At 34.0% G+C, this 27,463-nt stretch overlaps 1 protein-coding gene across 5 annotated transcripts in view; it reads right to left on the bottom strand.

The window, feature by feature from the left end:
* LOC110374984 (cystinosin homolog) overlaps window positions 1–27,463 on the bottom strand; it is a 39,707-nt gene that overhangs the window by 11,817 nt on the left and 427 nt on the right. For 3 of the 5 annotated variants that reach the window (XM_064034239.1, XM_064034240.1, XM_064034236.1), the window contains exon 2: window positions 24,013–24,091. The gene's annotated coding sequence lies outside the window, so the exon portion shown is untranslated. Of the gene's footprint in view, window positions 1–3,568; window positions 3,778–18,976; window positions 19,204–24,012; window positions 24,092–27,463 lie in introns of those variants that run through there. The other 2 variants (XM_064034237.1, XM_064034238.1) reach the window with 2 other exon arrangements.

The raw sequence follows: 27,463 nt of genomic DNA on the forward strand, positions 1-27,463 counted from the left end.
CCTTCTTATTAGATGACCGCAATGTATAGATAATAATGGCAACTATTTTGATTAAATAAGTTTGTTAAAAATTAAAAAAAAATACAATTTAGGTTTTCAGTACAAATCGGCAATTTCATACTTTAACCCCTATTATTTATAAACTTTTAATAAGTTACCTGATCAAACCGTTGAACTTTAAATATACGTGATAGCGTAATAACTACGGTACAGCTATAAAATAATATTTTTATTTCGTACATAGGTATAATAATATTGTTGAAGTTGGGGTTACGTAAAGAGTAAAATGAAGGAAAAAGGACTTCGCAGAAAATACATTGGAGCTAAGAGTAATTTACTTGAAGCCACATCTTTCATTAGTTCAGGTGTCCAAAAGGACACACTTCAAATAACCTAACAGCGTCAATTCTTATATCATCTCGTCTAAATTCAGTATTATATTTATTCATCTGGCAACGAAGAACACATTTAAAGTAAAACGAGGTCCAAAAAGATCAATAAAACAGAAAATACAACTTCAAAATTGAAAATAACATTCCAGCAAATAATACATAAAACATATCAAATTACAGGGTGCCAATAAAGACAGAGAAATATTTACATACCTCCTACTGTACTGAAGCTTCGATCACAGACATAAAATATGTGTCCTATGAAATAGCTATACGTAATGCAACGCCAATAATAGTTAAAGCGATAAACCAGCTAACAACGACACTTACTATTGCGGAGAAAATTGAAACTTATCGAATCGTATTTTTATGTGCAATATTTTTGATATATGTGATTGCGTTCTCGTCTTCTTATGTGGCTGTGTTTATTTTCGTTGTTTTATTCAACAATATAATTTATTACTGTAGAAAATGACTTTCACAATATCCAGTTTTCACTGGTTTGACCATTACTTCTGTAAAGGTTATTAAGGACTATACAAACAGTCATTTTAACCTCAGACGTTTTGTTTGCCTCATTGTAAATTTAGCTTTGTTGGGGCGTCCTTAATTTTTACTAACATATCTTCACTTTCGAAGATTATATTGTCCTTCTGAAAGTAGTCATTTACACAGTTGTGGAGGACAAATCTATCAATTTCGTGGTCAATATAAAATAACATACTTCTAAAAACATCCAACTATAACCCTGTTACTGCTACTGACATAAAATATTAGTATCGAACAATAAAACACAGCTGTCGGCCTTACCACACATTTTCACTGTCAATGCTTAGAATGAGTTCAATAATAACAACAAATGTAATGTAGGTACATAACGTAACCTCGTTTCTTTATGTCCAACAACATTTGTTTGTGCAGACAGAATGCTAAGCAACCTGTTTTAATGTTTAGAGGAAAGGACACTGACTTATTGCCGTTTCGAACAAGCAAAGTTTTGAGCATAATTTGGTAAAACCGAAGGATTTTATTTGATTTGTGAGTCAGCGTATCATCATCAGCTTAAAAACTATAAAAACAGGTCAGATCTAGCAAATCTTGGAATTAGGTTTCGGTTGACTATTTTGACTCAAATTCAAAATAATTTATTCAACTGGGCTGTAAAACAGTACGCAGAACTAGTGGCACGATAAACTCCCCAGCAACACATGTGTCTTTAGGTTAGAAGAACCTTTGACTCAAACAAAAAACATAAAAAGGCCATTGAACATTTCGCCACTTACTTAAATGCGATTCAATAGCCCTTATAAAATAAATTGAGGAAAAACCAGCAGGTCCTCTAATAAATCGCTTCGGGGGACTCCCTATGGGTATCGAGGCGTGAAGGTTGTCCATTTACATGAACATACGTAATTGTCCTTTATTACTGCAGTGAACAATATAGTGACACGCTAAACTTCACTACATAATGTGTGTAGCTCTTCTGACAGGTACAAAATATGATAATGCTATATATTACTATAACCACAATAATATGCGTAAAAGTAGTTTGATTTGAATGTCTTATATCCGCGTTAGTGTCAGAAATCAATATGGTAATACTGTTTAGGAAATAGCAAAAAGATATACAATTAGCCAGTATAATTCAATATGATAATCTAAAGCGGAAAACTGATAAGCAGCATTTTTTATAGAAAAAAAAAGATTAGCCATAGATTAACAAATAATCCATGAAAATCTGATCGATTATGGCAATTTGCTAGTAGGGATCGCATAGATAAATCATCTATGAATTATGCTCCTGATTATAAACGTATTGAAGAGGAAACAGCACGAAACGTGAAACTATATAATACATTATTGTACAAAGTTTCTATACCTACCAATAATAATGCTACCAAGGTTAGCATTACAGTAGGTATTAGTCCTAACAGTTAAGATTACACCTATCAAAGAACACGTTAATGAGCTAGATTAGATCTCAATCTTTAAGATACTAAAACCATTAAAATAAAGATTAGATTTATTCGTTAAATAACAGCAATATAGAATATCCGCACCCACGTCAAACGTAAGTAGAAAAATGCATAATTCATTGCAGTAATAAATATTCATACAAATAAATAAAACGCTTTCAGATAAAAATCATCATAAAATATATACTAAAGTCGTGCGTGTCGTACGTCGCCTGAGATAATCAAAGACTCATCACGGTTGCAATAAAATAAATATGTATTTGCACATTATAAAAAAATACTTAGCTATAAGGGAATTGCTTTTAGCAAAAGATAACAATAGAGCCAAATTGCCGGATGTCAAAAATGAACCGATCAACAGAACAAACTGTGGAACACATTTACAAAATAATCTGAAAACCAAAAGCGGATCAGCAAGCAAAAAAATACCACCACGTCCACGTATCAATGATAGAACTTATGTCACTATGTATGTATAAGGCCTCTTGTAACTATGCCAAATGAACCTTAATTGTCGTCAGGGACTAGCAGCTGGAGACAAGAACATCTCCTAAGAAGTAATTGACAAAGATAATGAACAACCAATCTTTATTTATGGATACGATGACAAAGAAATGTAGAAACAAATCCATATCAGGCTTGAAATATAATGATATTGTTCCGTCACATACATCCTCTTTATTATGATACCTATATCTTTAAGAGAGGTGACAAATACTCGTAAATAAAATAAAACAGTAGAACACATTTGCTACATAAATCGGAAAGTTATATAAGGTACATTCTACAGTATGAATAGCTCTTCCTACGTAAATATCAGATGATTTATCCTATATTGTTAGAAACTGTGTAGTTAGAAAGAGGTGGTAATTTTACCGTGGTCCGTAAGCAGGTCAGCACTCAAGAGTTTTTACTTAGATACACAGTAAGGTGCCAGTCGCCTGCGCACTAAGTAGCACGTTTCTTCTCAATCATAAAAGGTAAACAGAACAGTCACCTCGATGGCCATACTTAGGTGTAATCTGATTTCAATCACGAGCTCTTGAACCAATATGATCCGGAAATGCACGCTTCGTTAGCAACAATTGGCGATTCATTAAACACAATTGATTCCAGCCTTGAAGATTGAGACGGCTTAGTAAACGATTGAATCGCGAACTCATCTGAACCAGTTTGGAAACTGCGATTCGGTACACTTACACCACGACTGATGCGTGGACAGCAAAAAGTAGTCCGTTCAGAACCTGTTGTCCCAGAGTGGCGTGAGGTCGGTAATCATACTTCCAACAAACAACAGGAATGCCAATATTGGGAGAATGTTTCTCACGGGGACGCTCACCACTGCATGAACTTGTACCGTTGGAAGACAAATCGATTTGTTGTTGCCAACACGCAACTTGCAATTTTCTACCGCAGCACAAATGCAAACAGAAAGCGACTACCGTACTTTTGCTTCGTCTAGAACGCCATTATCTCGCCTTATATTTTTAATCCTTCCTTTATCAGATTAAATAAAAGTGTGCGGTCATTTGACATGCAGTGATTTAGTCGTTGATAAGGTAAATGTAGCAAGGACGAACATGCAATATTAATGTAAATTACAATATTTGAATGTAATTGGTATTGTTAACATGTGTTCCGAAGCTGATAGAATCGCAAACACTGACTTACCAGACAGCATGTCACTCGTGAATGCTAAAGAGAATCTTGTTTATAAAACAGTTGGTGTCTGCTACCGTTATATTGTAACCTATTTGTAAGTACTTAAATATTTGTGAATTCGTTTTACACTAAGCAAATGCGGGACGTGATAATAGAAAGCGTTCATCACTTGATAATCCAAAGAATACTGCCTAAAGTTTTGCCTTCCAAGATAACTTAACGGAAACTAGGCTGTGTATACGTCAGGCCTTTAAAAGAAACAATAACAAAGATGAAGTATACTAAATCAGGAACAGTAGTGACATAGTTAATAATAACAATTCTGTTGATATGCCTACAATTGCTGTACTGCTGGTACTAACCAGGATTACTCGGTACTAGCCGGCTGCATACCGATGCTACATTATTTACATTGTCTTAATTAGCCAATGACATGATAGGTAGCATAGCACAAGAGTTATGCTTGGCGACATCGCAGAATTTAAAAGAGTCGATTTTATCCTTCGAGAAATCAGACTTGATCTATATCAGTTTCCTCCATTATGCTTAGACAGTACATATGCAGCAATTGCAATGACAATAATGACTCTCTTGAAGCACCAAAGCTAAGAAATCAAAACGATACTTTACGATAAAACGAATAATATTTTGGTTGTGATTTTTATATCACAGATAAATTAAAGAGATATGATAGCGCCAAGATACCATAGCGGATTTCGTCGTGGTAAAATTGATAAAAAAAATATTTTGGGAAGAAAATGAGTTCATGTGAATTTTGTAGTGAAACGTAACGACGATATAGTGGAAGGGGACAACCACAGAAACGATGGATGAACGGGGTGGATATGACGTAACGTATATAATTTTAATATTAACATGACAAAGATAAATTGAAATTGTTTCTTCGATCCAAATTAAGGTCCAAAACGAAACACGAAATATAATTCTCTTGCAACAGCGTTAATTAATAACTATAATTGTTTATATACTGAGGCTAGTGATGCAAGATCCGTATCAGCAGTTGTTTTTCATAACTTCACTACCTATGACCCAAGAAAAACATGTTAGGACCAAACATTACAACTATGTTTCCTCTACGTAACAAACCAATAATATTTTCGTATTGCAATAGTTTCAGAAGAAAATGATTCAGAAATTAAGTCAGCCATTTATTAAAAGCTATTAATTTTCTTCGGTTTCTTATCAACAATTGCTACTGCTAATTATGCATGCACCGCTATGCAACTGCAATTTTACACGAACGAATTACATTAATTCGTTTTGAATTGAGACGTTTTACCTGCTCATAAATGTTTAGTTGATCGAAAACAGGTAGAATGTTGAATTCGTCATGTATTAAGCCCTTGATCCAATTGCAATCGATAAACTAGATTAAAACCCTGATTTGTCAGTAGTTAATTGTACAAGTATACCTAATAACAAATCTAATTATAAAAAAATAATACAGATCTTCTATTATAATGTGGCCCTTATGCTCAATACACCTATATGGAAATGAAGGTCCGAATTATCAAAACCCCATACTGAATTTTCATAAGAAAACTTCAACAACATTTTGGAGCTGCTCAAATCACAAAAAACAATGTTAAGAAACCCCAATCCCCAAATTGTATGATGAATTGTGAAGAATTCATTTGTTTTCAACCTTATCTCGAGTGTTCATAATTACGCTGAGTCGACGTCACCTGTTACGCTTCACAATGCGCATACGCAAGCGACAATTTGTGTCACTGATAAAATTTACGATAATACCTCATTGACACATTTCTCTTTATTATTACATATCGTATGCTTATGACTAGATAATTATTATTTTAAGTTTATCTTAGTCTACATATATAAATAATATTATGTTAAACTGACGAGCCTATATCTATTTTAAGCCTACTATTTACAATTCGACGGCTGGCAGGAGCTGGATGCGAGTAGCCGAAAATCGATCTCAGTGGCGTGCACTTGGAGAGGCCTATGTCCAGCAGTGGACTGCGATAGGCTGATGATGATGATGATGATGATGATTTACAATTCTGCAAAACAAATATCTACCATTTTAACATAATGTCACGCCTCAGTAAAACCAGCGAATGTGAATGACCCCTTCAAGCTTTTTATTAGCCTACACTTAAATCAACACGTTATAATAATTAAAATAACACGTTTGAGTAAATGACTAAACATGTGAAAAATAAATACTTGTAATAACAATTGTTGTTTTCCATTTGTTTACAAATACGACGAGAACCTAGGACCAATACGATAAAAATATCGATAAAGGCTGATGGGATTTTGTCCCCGCCCTAAGCACCAATCCCGCGAAAATTACCAACAGTAACTGTGAACAGAGAACGAATAATCTTGATTGTTAATTGTTAATAAGATGAGGACAGTGTTGTACACTTAATGAACGTGATAAATTAGCGTGAACTCTGTTGTAAGCAGGTGTCAACTAATAGTTTGTATTTCTAAGACTATTCTCATAATCAATTAAAAGCAATATTGTTTAATAAATCTATGCTTTTAACATTTTAAAAAAGTTTGTGATATTCTGGGAGAAAATCTCTGGATTAATGATACGTAAGTTTTGTGTCATAGGCTATATTTAATCCAGGTACGGAAGGTAGTTCCCTCAGGACGTGGGTGAAACGGCGGAAATCTAGCAGTAGATGTGTCATTTAATAAGTACAGTTCAGGTAAAAAGTTTGTAGCGAGCCGTTAACCTTTTCGTACAAAATAATGTTTATTGCTTCGGCAAAGGCAACTTTCATCTCAAGCGCTAATATAAATGCATTAACGCAGTTACATGACAAAAACGTTGACCGCTTGGTACAGGTGAAAGCAACATCAACATCTCAATTTATATTTTTAATTAAAATTGCAAATGTTTGCAAAACTTGCGGTTTTTGTTACGCATACTGCAACGTATTAATAAATGTTATCTCATTTTAAATGATTAAACTTTATAGACCATTTGAAGCATTTCAGCAAGAAATCAATCAATCATACCAGGCTGCAATTTCAATTTCTTTTAGCAAAAAGATTTTGACCTTTATATTAAGCGAATGCATTAAATGTGAACCCACAATTTGCAAATAACTTGCAACATTTTTATCTAACTTACTTATTACTTCTTAGTTACCATCCAGTACGTAAAAAAACCTCTGTGTACGAGACCTTATTTCCCAGAGCTATAAAAAAATCCAAGAATAAGTTAACACCATTGATAGCGACTGTACTAAAGGGAAGCGAGTGATACGGTCATGGACGAAAGCCGCTTTCGCGACATTAGCTATATGATTTTCGTGCTCGCATGTACGTGCGAGTTTTCTTGGCAGATGCAGGTCATGGATGCAGGCCACGATTTATTGATGTTATAATTATAAGACTAATGTGTTAAATGTTGATGTTAGAATCTAGATCCAGATCTAAAACGCATCTAAAGTAATTTCTACTTTCTCTTCCTGCTTGCATTTCTGGATTTCCCGGATCCAATTTTGACAATAAAAAAGTTACTAGTAGCTACAAAGTTGTATATTCGATTTTTTATCGCTCGACGACGAAATCCCACCGATTTTATTGTATTCAATGAATCATGTCAAAAATAAAATTACAATTGCAACACAAAAAATGTGTTGCAACCAACTCAACTACATGACACCTTTTGAATCAAACCATACTAGGTACCTACATATAATAAAATTAATTGGGCAAACTGTACCACAAGTCGCTCCGTGGTTGACCCTCGTCACACAATACATTGTAACCCGAAACGTTTGACCCAAAACATTATGTAGATCAGTCTCAAAACATAATACTATGTTGCAATTACAATCGATCGATTCAAATTACGTATTAAATCATTAGTGAGCGCTAATCCGAACACCGAAAGACCAGATATGAGACCAGAGGATACACTACATATACTAGATACAACAGCGTTCAAGCTTAAGTCTGGTTATATTATGACTATGTCTGCAGGGAAAATCCAGACAGGTGCTAGGATTTCCCCGGATTTGTTCTACTTTAGAAGCGTTCAGTCCCGTCCGAGTTCCAGTAGTCAACCCAATGAAATCAGCAATCTCTAATTCAAATGTCCACGTTTTTCCTAACTTCAAACAAAAGAAATCATAACTTTTGAATTAAATACATAATAGGTACTAAAATGAAAGAAAGAATACTTAAGTAATGTGAAAAACGTTCAGAAACTTTTGTATGAGAACATTAATCATAAGTTTGAATTACTAATACAATTGTTTTTCTTTTATTTATTGTTGGGGTGACTTCTAAACCTGACGCATGTTGTATGTTACTCATTGTTATAACAAATGTTTCTTATACATTCTGTGGGTAGTTAGATATTTTGACATCTGTACTGACGTAGAGCACACGTGTCTTTGATTTTGTTGTGTTGCTATGAACTTGTTTACTGAGATGAATTGATAATAGATAATAATTAATTAATTTTATAGGTAACTAGCGAACATTCATAAATAAAAGACATTTACATAATTTGACACTTGAAAGACATTTCATAAACGATTGATTTACTTTTACTTCCCATTGTTTTTACTGTTACTTATTAGCTTAGAAAATACCTAATCATAAATTACATATTTCACAGGTATATTACCTTTTTTTTTATAACACCTTATAGAAGATATTATGATACAGTTATACAACAGACTTTTGTTTGAATAGTACCTTTTTAATAAAGAAATGTATAATATGTTTTTTTTAATATTTTTTCTAGGTTCTTCTTCTTTCAAAGTTTACAAATTATAACTTGTGTAATTTATTTGCATACTTTCCTGCTCGAAACCGGTTTGCAAATGTCTAAAGTTTACAAAGTCAAGGTTAAGCAATGAATGTAATTAAATCAAAACAATGTGCATTAAACTTTATAATACACTAAATACACATAAAATATATTATGATTTTAAAGTGTAGGTATACTTACATTAGTCAATTTTACCAAAATATAATCAGCGCCTACGGTAGGGAAATTTCAACTTTTTTCAATTTGCTCAGTACCACTCTCACAATATATTATTGTCTTTGACTTAGAACTTCATATAACCCAAAAGATTTACAGGATGATACTATTGTATTTATTTTACTATTACTTGTTGCTAAACCAATGCTACAATCTGCAATGTCATGGCAATGATGTAAATCTAAGCTTTTTCTAATACCCAAGAGCAATTTAAAACATAATAGTGACATAACTCAAAACTAAATGTCAAAAAACACAATCACTTCCTTGAGACTCTTCTCACAAATAAATCAATGGACATTTCAATTTATTTCTATTTTCGTTTAATGACGTAACCAAAACTACGGCGTAGAAGATAGTAATCAGAATATTTTAATACATTTCCGTCCCACTATTACGGAGACAGTTCACCACCTTTCCCACAAATGAAATGGTAAAAAATATTCATGCATGATAATTTCATGATAATTAAATGGAAACATTCAAGCATAATTCATTCACAGTTTTGTCGATTTTTTTCGCAGTTCGTCGTAAGGGCTAGATATATACTCCGAACCTCTATAAAATTAAAGGAAGACTTATTATGTTTCCATATTTTTGTAGTTTCATTTAAAGGCGCGATCATTAGGGAAAGGCGTGATTAATAAACATCAAGCTATGACTTTTATAAGTCCTAAATACCAGTTGAAAGGACCAGTTGCAATGATCTCTTAAGTGATCTCTGAACATAGCTTTAAGATATCTATTTAAAGAGAATTCCTAACGTAATTCAGTAATAAACAACAAAGGTCAAACATAAGTTGGTACATCGGAAGGCGACGAGGACGCTGCCTACATATTATACGACAGTAATCTCATTGTAAAGGATTGTGGAGATGTCAGATAACAGATTGTGATCGACACCACGTTAACATACTTAATGCTGAGACGTCTGCTTATCTGTTTGTAAAATAAAATTATGCAATGCAGGCTGTATGGAGAAAAAGAACAGGTTCAAGGTACACCATGGAAGAATACGACAAGGAACAGAATCTTGAACCAATATACTATTTTTAGATGTAATCATTGAGACCGAAATCTTTTAGTCACTATCGTTTATCGATGCTCCTGAAATATGACTGAGAGAAAGATATGAAGACGCTAAGACGATACAAGTACCTATTAATACCTACTCGCTCAACACAATCGATGTCCTTAAATATTTATCTAACAATATGTGATGATTACGTGACTAACGAATACAATATATTTCGGGCACTGAAATATGACATTGAAGGAAATTAAATGAAAATTGACGCAGATAAAGTCAGAATAAGATTGTGCATTGTGTAAGAAGTTGTTTTACGAGAAAGAAAGTAAATGTCAATGTGTATAAAATTCCGATGATGTCATTAAATCTCAAATTAAACAACCAACCCGTTATTAGTAGCCATTAAAGTGTGCAGTCGCAGTCAATTTGCTTTTTTTTATTTTATTACATTTTAACGTACAGTCATATGCAAACATTTTTAAAACTATGCATAACCGAATATTTTAATATTTTTTAAAACTTTTTTATTTATCAAGAAATTCTTCTTAATACGTCAAGAAAATATGAATGAAACTGCTACAAGATTGAATCCGACACAAGTAGGCTAATAGGTAATAAGTGCAACGAAGGCGTATTATGTAACACCGGTGTTCACATCACTTCTTATCCAATTTACTAATCTAAGGTGATTCAAACTACAATACCAGACCTATATATACGAATAACTAGAAAATTGCTGGCTGGAAAAATCTAAATGGAGGGAATATTCCCTAAAATCACATTTTTGACCATGCTACTGCGCCTTACACGAGTTGTCTACGTATCAGTAGGTACATACATTTAAAATTATAACAATAGTACATTGTGCCATTTGAATTTACATTAAACAAATGTATTATAATTACCGTCATTAAGGTTACTACCCCACTTCTTTCACGTGAAAGGTTCATGGAGTGTAAGCAATGAGGCGATGATTAAAGGTGGATGCACATATTGTTGTAACACACCAATACCGGAACACTGACACAGTAATTGCTATGCTTCATTGGGCAACTAGTGGCTTTGCCTTCTTGTTTATTTACTAAACTACTCCAAAAGTTTATTGTTACTACGAGTGACACCTATCGAAACTTTCAGTCAGCTCGACGAACAAGTGGAAAACTGTCACAGTAGCCAAGTTACGGTGTTAAGACATGTTACAAATGTGTACCCACCTTTACAGTCATTCATTCCGTACATACATTATCACAAACACATATTAGGTATTATTGGAAACATGTCTGCAATTTAGAAAGCATTTGTTTTGTAAATCATGACGTATTTTGGTACTGATAAAATGTTTTGACTAGTTTTAATATTGTTTTTGTTCATGTCGATAAGTAAACTAGTCTTAAAATGGAAAGAGAAAAGAATTTCTTTTAAAATTGGATCTTATTTCTAAAAATTGATATGGTGTTTTTATTTTTAATTCAATTTTGTTTAAAATAAAATTTAGCGCAACTATACATACATATTTTTGTGTGCATAAAATTACGCTACCGACTGTACATTAGACTGGACACTGACCAGCTTTCCAACTGTTTCCAAGTAAATTGGTGAAGTCAAACTGGTCCCAACTTGGAGTGTCATTATACCATAAGATACGAGCAGGTACAAATAATTATATAATGAACCGTCATTACTTGCTGTGATCGATTTCTGAAAAGAAATTCAGGTAATTTCAATTGCAAATATTTGTTTGATGTTAACAATTTTTTTACAATAATTTAGATGAGTTATCCATAGAACAGATTATTTACCAAGGTCATAACAAAATCTAACTAAAGATTTGTAGTTTATTATACAGTAACATTGCATACAAGTTTGGTCTGCAAAAATTTAAATACCAGGTTTTGCACGCAACTGTACTTTTACAAAATCACATCATGATTTGCCATCTACAGCAAGTAAATTATTATAAAGGAAAGTTGATGAGTGTGTATAAGAACATTTAATTAAATATCAATTGATGAAGTCAGGATAATTCTTATTTATTATTTCTAGTGATGTTTGCCGCTTCATTAAGTTAGATTTAATTTAACTTGTCAAGCTGGTTTTCACTTACTGTTTATCTGCTGTAGATTAGTTTTCACACAATTTATATTTGCGCTTTCCAATTGAAGTAAATTATACTTGGCTCCTACTTTGTACAAGGGGTCTAGTTAGGTCTAGGTATGGATATTATTTTTATATCGTATATTTTTTTTCCTTTGACACGCGTCTTCTTAGACTACACAATATGCTGATTAACTACCAAAACTACCAAAAATTAATTCCCTAACTTCCAATTGAAAACATGTTACTTTTCGCAACTCTTGCGCAAGTCACTAACGGTACAATGATCGCAAGAAGCTAAATATGCAACGACCAGTCGACTTCCGAATTTTATTTCAGTATTGTTTTCAAACACAACCGTCTAGCTGTTATGTACTAACAGTCGTTTTGCAAAACAATCCCACAGTACTATAAGTATATACTGAAACTACATGTTAAAGGAAATTGAACTTTAATGGCTAAACAATACGGATGATTGGGAACAAAATGTCTTTGGCGTCCTCTCCGATTCGGTTTCAATGTACCCGGTAGTTTCGTGGGGGTTTCATGAGAATATTATTAAAACACAACATTAAAAAAAAATGAAACTGGACGCTCTTGTGACCTAAAAAGGAAAATCATAACAAAAGAACTTTATTTTGGAATAAAAGTGCTAAAAATAAAAATAATATTAAACGATAAATTTAAAAAGTGGGTCGTTTAAAATTAATAATATCTATTATCATGAGTTTGTATAACGTATTATTATACCTAACTAAAACACTAATCAGATAAAAACAGAATAAGATAGATACGTCAAATAAAAGTTTAAAAGTCATCAAAATATTTTATTACGTGATAGATAACCGACTATTTATAAATTAGCATGTTCACAATAACACTGAATATAAACAGAGACTTTCTAGCGACACATATAAACTTTCTTGCAATACGTAATAAAGAACGTGTTCAAGATTAGTTTAGTGGAAAATAATTCTGATGCAAGGCACGTGGGTATTGCAGTCACCTATTATACTGATATAATGGGGAATAGTAAAACAACGTAAACTAGTTCAAAAGAATTTGGACCTGCAGACCCAAGACCCAAGTGCACCGACAACATAAACAACACACAGTTAGTTTTCTTAAAACAACGGTTTGCTATGAATTATCATGTCCAATTTTCAAATTGGACGCCTATTGTCGAGACTAGTGGACTCGATCGAGGGATCGAGAAGTGTGGAAGCAAGATGGGGAGGCCTTTGCCCAGCAGTGGGACATTATAGGCTAGTAATAATAATTTTCAAAATAATTATTTTAAACGGACGTTAGTTTCGTCAGTTAAAATGGGCCTTCAAATACAAATAGAACATAGTTCTACAATAGTTCCTTCGGCTAATTCCGTAGTCAACAATACTTATGTAGGCATAAGTATAGGCCGTTCCCCAAATAGTAGCCAATGAAAAACGTCCTTTCAATTTCCGCATAGACAAGGACCGAGAAGTCGGCCGAATGTTTTGTTGTAAACAACAACTGGTTTGATAGGTCGAAGACAGTATTTCGTTATTGGTCCTTGAAAATCAAATTCCATTGACCTAGGAATGCGCTAAAGAGATGACCAATGAAATTGAGATCCAATCCATAAAAACTATAAGTACTAAGATCCCTCCATCCTATGGTATGGTATTTTGCTACATTTACTATTATTATATTTCTCCAAGAAACACGAGTTTATTGTCAGTAAGTACAGGGCGAACACTGTTTTCATCGCGACCATAGCCAATGAATTCCTAATATTTACAAACTCATAGAATCCGGTCTTTGTTGAATATTTGAAGTGTAAACAGTAGTAGGCACTTACATAACACTTGGAATACCTAAGAGCTGATCATAGCTTAAGTTTATGTTTTATGTGTATCAAAGGACCAGAGAAATATTTGATTGGTCCTTTAGCCACTACGTCGTCCATAATTTGCTGGAATGCAAAATAGCTACGGAAGCATTCCCAATGACTTATCCTAGGACACACAATATTTTATTGCTATGTTCTAAATATTATACGATGCTTTGGCAACAAGGTGCAGATTCCTACAATTGTGGCAACATAAAATACCGCATATAAATTTTGATTACACATTTTAGTTTCAGAGGAGTATATAAACAGGCTGTTTTATAACACGTCTAAAACATAGTAAATTGCGGTAGTAATATTTAGGTTATTTGTGAACACGGATGAATATACTTGGCCTACCACAAAGTTGCACGGTGTGGCCGAGGGTTTATGACTGGAGTTGTAATGGTGCATTCTAATAATAGCCGAGGTATTTCGTTTGAGACAATTGGATAATGCTCGAATGCTATGGAAGAGAGCAGTAATGGCATTGTTGGAATTTCTGGCTAGGAAATAAGGTGACCAGCAATTCACCTGTGTTTTGAACGTTAGGAAATATTTGTAGTTCAGCTCGGCTATTTATTTCTTGTAATCAACGACAAACTGATTAAAACTAACTGTTATCCGGAAACCCACAAGTAGATAGCTCAACGACCGTCATGATTTTTGCATACAACCCTCTCATATCCCTGTCTAGATCTTCTTTAGCAAAGAACCTCTAATATACGAGATCGCGTATTCATTCCAAACGGTCCAATATTTAACAGAGTGCAGTAACAATTTCACGAATAATGTCCTGGCTAAGAGCACTATTAAACTAAGCTGTGCCACGGACTACCGGTCTGGACAACCTTGAAGTGCGTATTTATAGTCAGCTGCATGTTTGTCTATAATTATGTTTTAAGATCAAATCATTCTTCGGATTCCAGCCTGTCGATAGGCGCATGAAGACGACATTATTGAGACAATAAGAACAGATGAGAGTCTAAACATTGTTATTATAAGTAGAAGAGTTTATGAAGTGCAGTCTGAAAATAATACTGATTTACAGTTTGAAGGACTCGAACAAACTATGCTAGATATTTATACTAGAGATATTTTAGAACTGAAGACTTTGTTGTAGGTACATACTTTGAGGATGGCCTGCATTTAGAACGAACAGCTGCATTTACCACAAACTGACACTCAACAGTCGGCATCTTCTGAGAAAGAAACCACAAGTGGCACATGCAACTATCTGATCTCACACTCAAAGAGTATCTGCAAACCACTTGCATCTAAACCCAATTCACCTCTAGGACTCCAATACATTTTATTAGATCTCTGATAACGAATCTGTCATGCGGCTGATCCATGATGTCCTAATATAATAATCTGTTGTTCGAGAGCTGATAGCTGAAGTGCCCTCAACATTATCTACAGTAATCCGTTCTGTCATAGTTTCTAATACTAGACGAAGGTATTTATTTGTACAGTCTAGTAAGTTGCAGGTCGTTGTATTATCGGAATGTTATAAAAATATGAATGAATGTGATGTGAAGATGCTAGACAACATTAGGTGATTTATGAGAATAGAAAATGAAGAAACGAAAGAACTGTCAAAAATATGTTATAAGAAATCAACAGTAACAAAACTGGAAATGAGATAAAAAAGCAGTCACACGTGTATCTATTGTAATTGCGCTAGAAATAAAAGAAAGTAACTTGATAATAAAGAAATGTACACTTACAATAATTGTTAATCATCTTTTATTCGGAGAAATTGGAAGCAACAAAATTTAGGTACTGTCAAGTAGTGAACCTACATATTCGATTCACTTTAGCGCCTTTTTTCTGCTTTGATCTAAACGCATTAGTAAATAATTATGAATGGTTACAGTATTTTCCTTCCTTTCCAACCAGTTACATAAGTAGTGCTTTACGTTTACGTTGATGACATGTTCATTCATGAACAATAGGAAAATCAAGAAAAAATACTTCCTCATGGGTTTTCAATTACAATTTCATTCATTAGTTTCCTTTTGTGTGTCATATTTCAAAGTTCGTGCGTTTTTGTATGAGGAAACTAATTAGTGACCCTGTGACGTTTAAGGAATGCACAAAACTATTGTCATATTATTTTATTCTGTGCTAAGTTGGTTTAATAAATACTTTACTAACTAATTTTAGTGCTGCAACTCTAAAAGTCCGAAAGGACCATTTAGGATAATCAATTGGTCTTTCGTCACTCGTCATACTGACACTCAATCCCTTCCTGTTCATGTCATCTATCAGGCAATCCATCCATCTTTTCTTAGGTCTTCCTCTTCCTATCCATTCATTTGCATTCATACTTTCCGATTCTAATATCTAAGGGTATTAAAGTTTTCTAATTCAACCTACACCCAGAAAGTGTTGTTTGTAATACGCACCGACCGATCGTGTTGCACGTGAAGTGATACGCAAGTGTACGCGCGTGAAATTGATACACATGCGCCCGCGCCGTTTCACAACGGCCCCGAGTGTAATCTTTCTTCAATGTTACACTATATTGGAAATATTATAATAAATATTTTAATGGAGTTGGTGACAAAACAAAAATGGATAATCTTCACTAATGCAATAAAAAGGAAATATTTTTATGTTTGTTTGTACACAAAAGGCACGGAAACTACTAAATCGGTTTGAAAATGTTTTTCACTGTTGGAAGGCTACAACCTTCCCGAGTAACATAGGCGATATTTTATTCCGGTATGGGCTGTAGTTCCCACGAGAGACGGGTGAAACCGCGGTAAAACGTTTAGTAATTAGTAAAAGAATACCATTACAAAAAAAGTTTTGCAAACACTTGCAGTAGATTGCATAATGAGTTTCGTTTAACTAGTCAATAAATTACTAAGGAAAGTGTGCAAGCAATCTTTCATGGCATTCATTAAAGAAAACACATTAAAACGACTAACAACTGTTAGGAAAATTTCAATTGAAAGTCAACGTACTCAAATCGACTGTTTAAGTCAACTAAACAACTCATTTCATTTTATTCTGAGGTCAATTGTAAAGAGTATTTTCGTAAGAATTTTTGTTCAATGTAAAGTTGTCAAATAAAAAATCCACATTAAAGATATCTCATGCACCTCAAACACGTGTTAGCCCATTATCGTACCAACGCTTTATATAAATATTAAACAAATTCAAGCCAATGCATTAAATACTGTAATCACAATTTAAATATTAGGTAGTTGACTACGCAAATCCGTCGCAAAAGGTTTTATAATGATTATTGCAGACTTTGTTTAACGATTTAAGTATTAACGTCACTAAGTATATATACTACGCATTTTCTAAAACGTAAAACCTTAATCGTCGTACCACAAAATCTTTTAAACGTCTGTTGAACACTTGTCAAAAAAAAAATACAAATTATGACGTTTAAATTTTTAGACCAGTGTTCAATAGATGTTTAAGTTTTTGTTGTTTAAGGCTGCAAGTTTTTTCTTACTTCATCACATTTTACGTAACTCCTAAGGGGGACTCACTGACAGCATTTAAGCGATATTTTTCCTAAAACAATTGTTTACTTTGGAAACTGAACATTAACATGAAAAATTCATAGTAAACAATTGCTCTAAGAAAACTGGCGTTTACGTTGTCACTGAACTTGGCCTAAGAGTATCTTTAAAAAAGTGAGTTTTCAAAACAGTAAAAAAATAACCCCTGAGAATTATTACGAGCTGCGTGCAACAGCCGCTCTTTTCGAGGCCTATTAATATATCGGCGATGTAGGTTAGTACTGAAAATTGCTTGCAGCTAACATCTTTATTTATGTAAGTTGTGATTTATTAAGTTAATTGCTCGCAAGTTTTCCATTTTCGTACCTACAGAACAATTGTCAAGCAATAATCTCGCTAACCCATAACCACACTACGACAAAATAAGAGATGAAAGCTTAAAGATAGTTTTGTTTGTATACCAACGTGCGGAAACAATACAACGTAGGGTAGTTTGAAAAAACTTAAGCGCAGCAAATTTTTGCTGGTCAGAAAAAACTTGGTTAAAAAATATATATTTCATTAATTTTATCCACAGCTAACTTAGAAACATTCCTGCTATTCTGAACCAATAAATAATTAATTGCATTACCATTGATAAGACTCGGATAAAGCTCTAATTCTCTTCTGACATGCACATCATTGCCATAAATCGTAATACCACAGATAAAATATACCGTACATTTATAGAAGTACCTACTAACAGTAATTATAATTACGTACGGAGATAAATAAACTTATCGTTCGTATCTAAAGCACAGGCATTTAGTTATACAGCTCAACCATAACGTTTTCCAGCCAGTTATGAATGAAAAAAGGCCTTTTGAAATTAGTAAACAGCGAGACAAATTAATGCTAATTCTTGTTTTGTTTAAACAATTTAGCACGTTACACAGTTTAGAATAGAGATTAAATTTAAATACTGTGACGTGTGATATATTTAAGGATGAATTTGTACAAAAGTTTTTTTTTATGTAAATTAATTTTAATTTCGTATCGGAGGTCACACATAGCTCAAAGTCAAAAAGATTTATTTTTAGACATTTTCATTATTTTTTATTGGTTTTCTAGATCATAATTATTATTTTGATACTACAGTTTTTTTATTTCAATTTATGTAGAAGTATTTTTAATAACTCTAATTTTCCAAACTGTTAAAAATTTACGCAACGTCCAATTTTATTACCTTAACTATATTTCATATCGAAGATTAAGTTAATATATTTTATTTTTCCTTTTTTTATATTTGCATCTAGACTACATATCTACTATTTTCACGGTGCCGATAACTGAACGCTGTTAAAAATATCAATTTAAATAAATCACATAGCATATCCGCAGAAAATTAAATATATAAAAAAAATACATTTTAGAATTACCTGAAATAAATAAAACTTAAAATATTAACACTCACCTTCAATAAAGAATTAAACCGACTGGTCACACTGGCACTAAACACTTCACTAAAAGCCAAATAAAAAAATAAACTAATATAAAAATAATATTATTAGTTTATCTAATAAAACTTTTGAAAATCGAAGTGCTTATTGAAAATGGCGGAGCGCGCGTCCGCGGCGGCGTTTCAACGTTGAATGATAACAGGTTGGCGGTGGCGAATTATATCAATGAGAGTCGAGCACTTTTGAACGAGGCAAGAGCAGGTATAGGAGTCAGTCACACTAGTTATTGAATAGCTAAATGAGTAATACCATAACACGATTTTGCTTCATCATACGCGGTTGCAATTCGACAGGGAAGTCAAAAAAACTTAACGACTGCGAAGTGCCTGTCGATCTGGTTTGGTAGCTTATGTCGTTGATTATTATGGCCTCTTTTTTAGGGTTCCGTACCCAAAGGGTAAAACGGGACCCTATTGTTTTCGCTCCTCTGTCCGTCCGTCCGTCCGTCCGTCACCAGGCTGTATCTCATGAACCGTGATAGTTAGAGGGCTGAAATTTCCACAGAAGATGTATTTTTGTTGCCGCTATAACAACAAATAGTGAAAACTAGAATTAAATAAACATTTTGGGCTCCCATAAGTACAACAAACGTGATTTTTTTTTCGTTTTATAAATAATGGTACAGAACCCTTCGTGCACTATTCCGACTCGCACTTGGCCGGTTTTTTGTACTGTCCAAAATCCTTTTTTTCAATCAAAGTTAAGGATGCCAATATCCATAATTCTGTTGGAACGCAGCGTTTCCCCTTTTGCAAATCGCACATTCTTATTTTGTTAAATATGCAATTGTGCATGCCTAGATGCACTAACTCTGTATTGAAAAAATAAACGAACATTAAGAGACGTAACTAATCCAACCAGCGTTCTCACCTGGTAATCAGATAAGAACAAAGATTGGTTACGTACAACACTCAACACTCTGTTCAATCACAATCACCTAAAGAACAATCACCCTATTATTTGACTCAAAATCAATATTTTGCAGGTAGGTAATGTTTTGGATAAATAGACCTAAAACTCCATTTAATGGACTATGACATAATTCCAATGGTTTAATCCCTTTCATGGAAAACCTTTTTATGCTCACTTCAGTAGGCATATAGGGTGGGCACTGTAAGAAACCGCAATAACATATTTTTATGGGACTATAGGCACCTAATATCCTTAGCTGGGAAAACGCCGAAGCAAGAAATGGACCATTTAATATGTCAAGGAAAATGTCTTGAGGAAAGAACAATACCTAGACTAATAAAACAAATAGATATCCTGAGCGCGTAATTACAGAGGCACCACATGCATTTATCAAGAAAACGGTAGGGGTTTAGTAATAATAGGTCGCCATTAGGAAAACTAGGTATTTGTTTTTCTATGCAAGTAACAGAAACGTGATGAATATCAATCAAAATAAGAACGCCCCACTCAACTCCATTTTAACTATTGGTACCATTCGGAACTTAGGACCAAATATTTTACCCACAGGCTACAAATGGAAGAAATATTATAATCTTAAAGGACCAATATTTTTTTCGAAGCACCATCAACAAAAAACTGACTTACAACTTTAAAGCATGATTTTGCAAATCATTGAACAACAAGTATTTAGTAAACTCATGGGACCTATGGAGCTGACATCATGTTTCATGACAAGGCAGTTTTCTATTTCATAACTTGCGCAATTTTATTATTTAATTACAATAATTAATTTCTATAACAAGATTTCTGATAATAAGAGTTGGATAGGCTGGAATCAAGTCGGCGTGTGCCAAACGCGTCGTGTGCAGAAACTTGAATTATCTTTTTACGGTCATTTATTTATTTATTTATTTAACAATTTATGTACACAGTGAACATATAAAAGAAACTGACATGGCATAGAAATAGTACAAAGGTACTGCTTATTTCTAAATCGAAATCTCTTCCAGCAGACCCGTAGTAGGAGAGTTAGAATGAAGAGAAGTAGGTAGATAGACTGTGTAAAAGGACATAGTAAAGATATATAAATTACACACATATATACATATATAAAGCAAAAGATAATACATACATACAAAAATACATATTTTATAAAATGACTCTATGAAGAAGAGGAGGACAAATAGTAAGTTTTGAGTTTCTGTTTAAAAGTAGCAACAGTTTGACAGTTCCTTAATTCAGGCGGCAGCGAATTCCACAACCGTACTGCGTTTACTGTGTAGGAGAAGGAATAAAAGTCAGTGGAATGGGAGGGGATTTTAAGGAGAGATTTGAGATGCGTTCTACAGAGCGCATCAGGCGAGCGAACAAATGAAAAGCGTCATCTGTTATCATACTCATCATATTAAGTAAACATAACAATTTTTAGGGATCAGTTCTCGCAAAAGTATACCATTTTAATATTCCAACTCATGATAGGTACCTTAGAAGCTAGTCGCAGAGAATGACATATTTTTAACTTCGTAAGTAATTGTGTAACGAAATTCTCAGCCTTTCTACAGTTTTCTCAGAACCTTACCACTTTAGATACAACCCCATAAAAAAAATTGCTGATGCAACCAGTTAGGGAAAACAAAAAGAATATCAAAGTAGACAATACATACTTCACTTATTTGTCATTCTAGAACTACGAAAAATAGGACTTATCTTACAAATTGATAATTCAAAGGAAAAGGTTGAAAAAAAATATAGAGATTCCGAAATTTTTTGAACAGCCTGTGGCAAATTTTCCTGTTCAATATAAAAAAGAAAAAAAAAACAAAAGTCAAGGACCACTTAACATCATTATCAAGATCTGCATAAATCGAATCGGCTTTCTCCATACATATCATAGCACAGTGCAATGCGTGTTTAAGAAAAGTGAAACGAAGCGTTCGATGCACCTTTATATCACACCAGCCAATCGGCCATGGAGACTGGCGGCATGTGCGCACGCGCATCGAAAAAAAACATGGTAATTGCATCATGCGTACGTTTGTAAGTACATAGTTGTAAAAGTAGACGTAAGCAGATTACCACATCTTTAAAAGGCTATTTCCATGTTTCTAATTAATAGTTTCTAATAAGGAGGATGAATATCACGGGTTGCCCAAGAACCGGATGGTTGGCGTTTGTTGGGGTAGGTTCAGTAGTGGACGAGGAAGTGATGTCGCAGAAGGAATTTGAGGAACGGGAGAGGGAGATTTCGACCCCCTTCCCCGGCCGCAGAAGGCGCACCGGGCGCAGGAGACGGGCGGACAACGGCCTCTTCCGCCCCCCATGAATGGGTCCAAGGGCTAGGGACTTAGGTAAGTTCCCGCCCCTACTCAATGGACCCGAGGCGGTGGCGCGCGTGTGTGTCGGCGCGCGCCCCTGAGGCGATGCACGGGGTAGGGGAACACCTCACTAGCCCGTGCAAGAGACGAGGCCCGTGCGAGGGCCAGCACTAGTGTGGGGCTGCGAAAGAATTTGGAGTCCCGCGGCCCCGCGCCCACGTGCAAGGAGGACACAGGGGGGTTTTAGCCGGTAAGAGTCCGGCACACCCCTTCGCATCTCCCCAGGCGGAGGCAGTCGAAGAAGGCGAAGGATTTCCCCATCCCAAAAAAAAAAAGGTTCAGTAGTGGACGGCAATTCGCAGATATGATGGTGATGACGAATAAGGGCGAAACTATTTAGCGCCAAAACTTTCAGTTGCAGTTTTGTAAATCCTACTTTTCTTGAAAATACAAATGCACTAACATTCTTCGTGCTTATAAGTAAATTACACAACTTTTAACTCGACTAAAATAACTCGAATGTTAGCCAATTAGCTAAGGAGTGTCTAAGTCATCTATCTTAGTGTTTGTTTCAAATACTGCATAGTCATGACGTAGTGCAAACTGCATTCTCATCTAGATGACGCCAGATACTTTTATGTATGAACATAATTTAGATATAGATATAGATATTAAGTTGGATGACGATGATATTATAAAGAAAATATTTTCCTCAATATTTTAAACATCAGGATTAGTAATTGAAACGATCTACTTCTGAATTAATTGACATATAAATGGAAACACCAGATGCAGCATATCGGAAAGCCAAAAAAACTCGTTGATAAAAAAACCAAAGAATTATCCAATACCTAAATCATATTATCACGTAGTCTTTATCTCATGAGAAAAATACAATTACCCCCAGATGTCAAGTACGTATTGATTAATAAATGTCAAGTCATATAATGAAACTCGTTTGGTCCAGATTACGGCACTATGGCAATATATGGTTGATTGTCCGTGTGTTTGTAGCTGGGTTATATTAAAGCAATTATTGAGAACATTGAGAATGCCATTTATACAGGAACAGTTCTCTTAGCATGCTAGAATCTTAACTGATTTAGAGGGCATGAACAAAATTAATGTTTTCAACTAAAACCCTTAATAGACTGCTGTCTAGAATCAGCCCATTAAATAAAAAAGCATACAATTAACGTCGGCATCCATGCAAATTAAAAATACTCTATGCATCTTCATAACCATGCAACGACCAAAAACCCGTATCTGAGGACCAGAAAAAACGTAAGTATCAAAGGACCAAAAATTTGGAAGTCAAAAAGTAATAATTTGTCAAACAAATCCAGGAACTTGATTACTATCATAAAAATCATGCAAATCACAGCAGAAATTAGTGGGGCTATCATAAATGGACATATAAAAAAACGATTACTTGCAATACATAGTCTTAGATAAAACTGCTTCGTAATGTTGTTATCAGCTAAGTTAGGTATGTCATTGACTCACGCACAGATAGTTTATAAATACTTGAAAATATTAATTAATGAATGTTTGTAATTTCGCAACTTATGTCGTGTGTATACTTGATCAGATTGGGGGTCTCACTCGGATCCCTTAATAGGTATAAAAAAATGGGTTTCAGAAAAGTCAGCACCTATTTTTCAATCCCAGAAGCTATGATGAAGTGACTGATGTACCTACACAAACACCTATTGATATCTGTTTGTTTTTAACCAAACTTAAAGACTTGGACGATGACTTACCAAGTTCTAATCACCCATTCCAGAGGTGTAAGCTGGTCGCATTGTTCTTATGATTTGGGCCATGGCAGGGTTTCATCACCTGTAGAAAAACAAATGCGATCATATTTCGGAATGAATGGCTCTTATTTAGGTAAAGGAAAAATATGAGCATAATAAAACATCAGGTAGCAAATATTTCTGAAGAATGATGACTTAATTTCTAAGACATAAATACCATATACATGCAATAAAAACGGAAGGAAAATACATTTGCATACCTATATTTAAATTAAAACTGTTCAGAAGAAAAACAGAAAATATATGTGCCTACATAAAGGGTGAGTTATGTCTTGATTTATGACTGTACTAAGACAATAGAATGTCATAATGGAAATACCCCTAGATGGAATAGGGAAAGAAAACTAGGTTTTAACTACGAAGATAGGTACCTACTTAGGCAAGGAGTACCTATAACAAGTTTGAATCAAAAGGACGCAGACGAGCCCAATAATATGCAATAGCAGCAATCTCTCCTCATTATCCTGTCTATCCATCTATCAATCTAGCATTCCTACCAAAGAGGAGGTAATTTGCAATGCCGCTGTTATCCTATCATCCGATAGATCAGAGAGTTCGGGTGTTCGCACAATTGGACAATTGTCTGGTCGTTTAAGAGTTACTCCTTCCTATTCGTCACCAATAGCCGGGTCAGACGGTCATACAAATGTCGCATGAACTATGTACTTCATTGCCACTGCATTGGGGAATCGTGCACTTTCGAATACGTCAATTGAGGCGGAATTTTCCGTTGTAATAACTCCACAGGTGTGAAAATACTAATGAGTCATGTTCAATGAATTTTGGTCGGCAAACAACGAAAAGATTTGTTTGACCATGATGAGAATCAGAAATTTCGCGGCATTGAAATGCCATAACGCTCATTAACGTATTGAATAATAATTAGAGGTTTATGAGTGGGCACATGTTTAATTTTGATACACCTGCTTGTTGTACGAGAATTTGAATGTTAGTACCTCCCTACATAACATAACGCCAATCAATACTGATTCAATTAAGGCTCGAAGGACCAATGAGATCCTAATCAAATTGATGTTTGCGACGTTATTTTTTTTTCTTCACTTGATACTTAACAGGGGTCATCCATCATTATGCCTTTTAGTATCATTGAACTCTATGAACAGACTCAACAAACATTGATGATTCAATAATTCTCAATATTATGAACTTGATTATCTTCACTATGCCTTTAACCTATAACTGTTATCTTGCCCTCTAATATTTGACACAATCAGTGGAAGTTATCGCTTTGCAAAGATGAATATTTGCGTACAGAAAAATGATAGCAGTTATCTGAAGCGTGTGATCGGAGACTATTGAATTTCAATTCATTTTTGATGCCTACAACCCTGATTGGTGAGATGATTTGATAATCATCTATGTTCATATTTTGTACGTATCAACGGACCGACAGGTGTGGACAGGATATGGGACAGTTCAGGCTAAGAAAAAAATAATAATTTGATGCCAGTAGTAATAGTCCTGTAAAAATTACTGATTATCCGATCAAGGTTAGCCAACCAAGATGCCATATTCACATGAAGTTCAGTATTTTAAATATATGCAATCTTATATTCTGCGCTTTTTCAAACATACCTAAACCTATCAGGTAGGTAACTGGGTATGCAGGGCATATAAACACAGGAAAATTATCGAGATTGCCGTATTTTTGCAGGTCACAATAACGGTCATTATCAAGTAAAGGCGTCAAAACAAACGGCCAAAATATTTACTTGCAAGAAGAAATGTGAATGACATACCAATGCGATTATTAAAAGATAATTAATAGAATGTTTAATAAATATTTTTTCATTGAAAAAATAATAAATGCATTTAAGTATTTCTTTCTTATTTAAATGGCATTAGTTCATCTATACGAGAGTTCGCTTACCTAGATATTTTTCTCAGGGCCCATTTACTGTCTGGACAATTGGCGGGAAGCCTAGAAAACTGGCGCAATGACCTGCTAACTCATAGAATAGATTGGACAGACAGGATAACAGCTAGAGTAGTCTAGACTGAGAGATGGACAACATGGATAAAAACAAAACGATTCAGTTTTGTTTTTTATATACTACTCACTCATTTTTTTATGTTAAGGCTATTTAAGAACATAAGCTTACACCTCAATCATAATAACTATTTAGTAATGTGTGCCTTGAGACAGAGGGTACCGACTAAGATCTTCCTTAAGAATTAAAATGGAAAAAATAATATTCGGCTTTAGCAAGCAACATCAAACCACAAAGTTATGCAGTTAATATAATTACTATGTCCTTATGAGCATAGCTACAATTACGTTCATTCATTAGCAACAATGAATAAACATGCGTTTGTACATGAGTACTCCTTATACATAATGATCATCTTATGTGGACGATGAGCAGACAGTCATCCATTGACTCTGCTCAATATGAATAGCCTAAGATAAGTCAGAAAGACTGATAATATATTTATTTATAGCTATACTGAATACCCTGTCTATCCTCAGATTTGCCAACCCGTCTCAGGTTTTTGAAAACAGTTACACATTAGCCCATTGAATGTGAGAGAAATGCATGAGACAATTGATTTTCTATTGTCAATTAATTATATTACCAGTATACATACAAACAGTAATGTCTGAACAAACCACAAATGCTATTGATATATGAAATTTATTTTGTATTGTGTGCATAGGTAGGTACCCACAGCTGTCTTTGGAATGATTATGTTATTTGACGAGACAGTACTGAAGGCACACTACATCTACACCTAATCCTTTGTGGAATACTGTATAGGTATGGTAAGTACCTATATTATGTTTATAGTTCAATAAATGTTTATACATTCCACAAGTTCATTGCAGGAATATAGTGTCTATGTCTTTAGTCAAATTAAAACTATGATCTAAGTATTCACTTGGTATCTAAGTAGGTATTCTATGAGATATTAAGAAATATTGTTTTAAGTTAAATATTATGGCTATAAAAACTAGTCAAAGTATTTTAATTTTTACAATGATTGAATAATACACTTATGCTGTGGTGTTGGAATTTATTGTGTGACAAAAAAAATATGTACTTGCTTATTACATGAAACAATGGACTATAGAGAAGTATTTTTTTTTGTTTCAGACTCATCTTCTTTAAAGAGTTCAAAAATAAAAGAATGGAAAGCTATTATAACTACCTACTACTACTTAATAATATCTAAGTTGAAGCAAAATATTTTAACTAAATGAGATGACTAATTAACAAAACTCAACAAAGCATGTGAAATGCCAACAAAACAATAGACTAATTGTTTTTTGACCTCTCTTTAAACCATTTTTAGGTTCCAACTCAATCCCTCTGAATTCCTGATGCTCTTGATTAATATGGTTTTATCCATATTCTATCTCCAGCCTGGTAGC

Source organism: Helicoverpa armigera, chromosome 4 (genome assembly GCF_030705265.1).
Source record: "Helicoverpa armigera isolate CAAS_96S chromosome 4, ASM3070526v1, whole genome shotgun sequence".
In the NCBI taxonomy this organism is placed as follows: Eukaryota; Metazoa; Arthropoda; class Insecta; order Lepidoptera; family Noctuidae; genus Helicoverpa; species Helicoverpa armigera.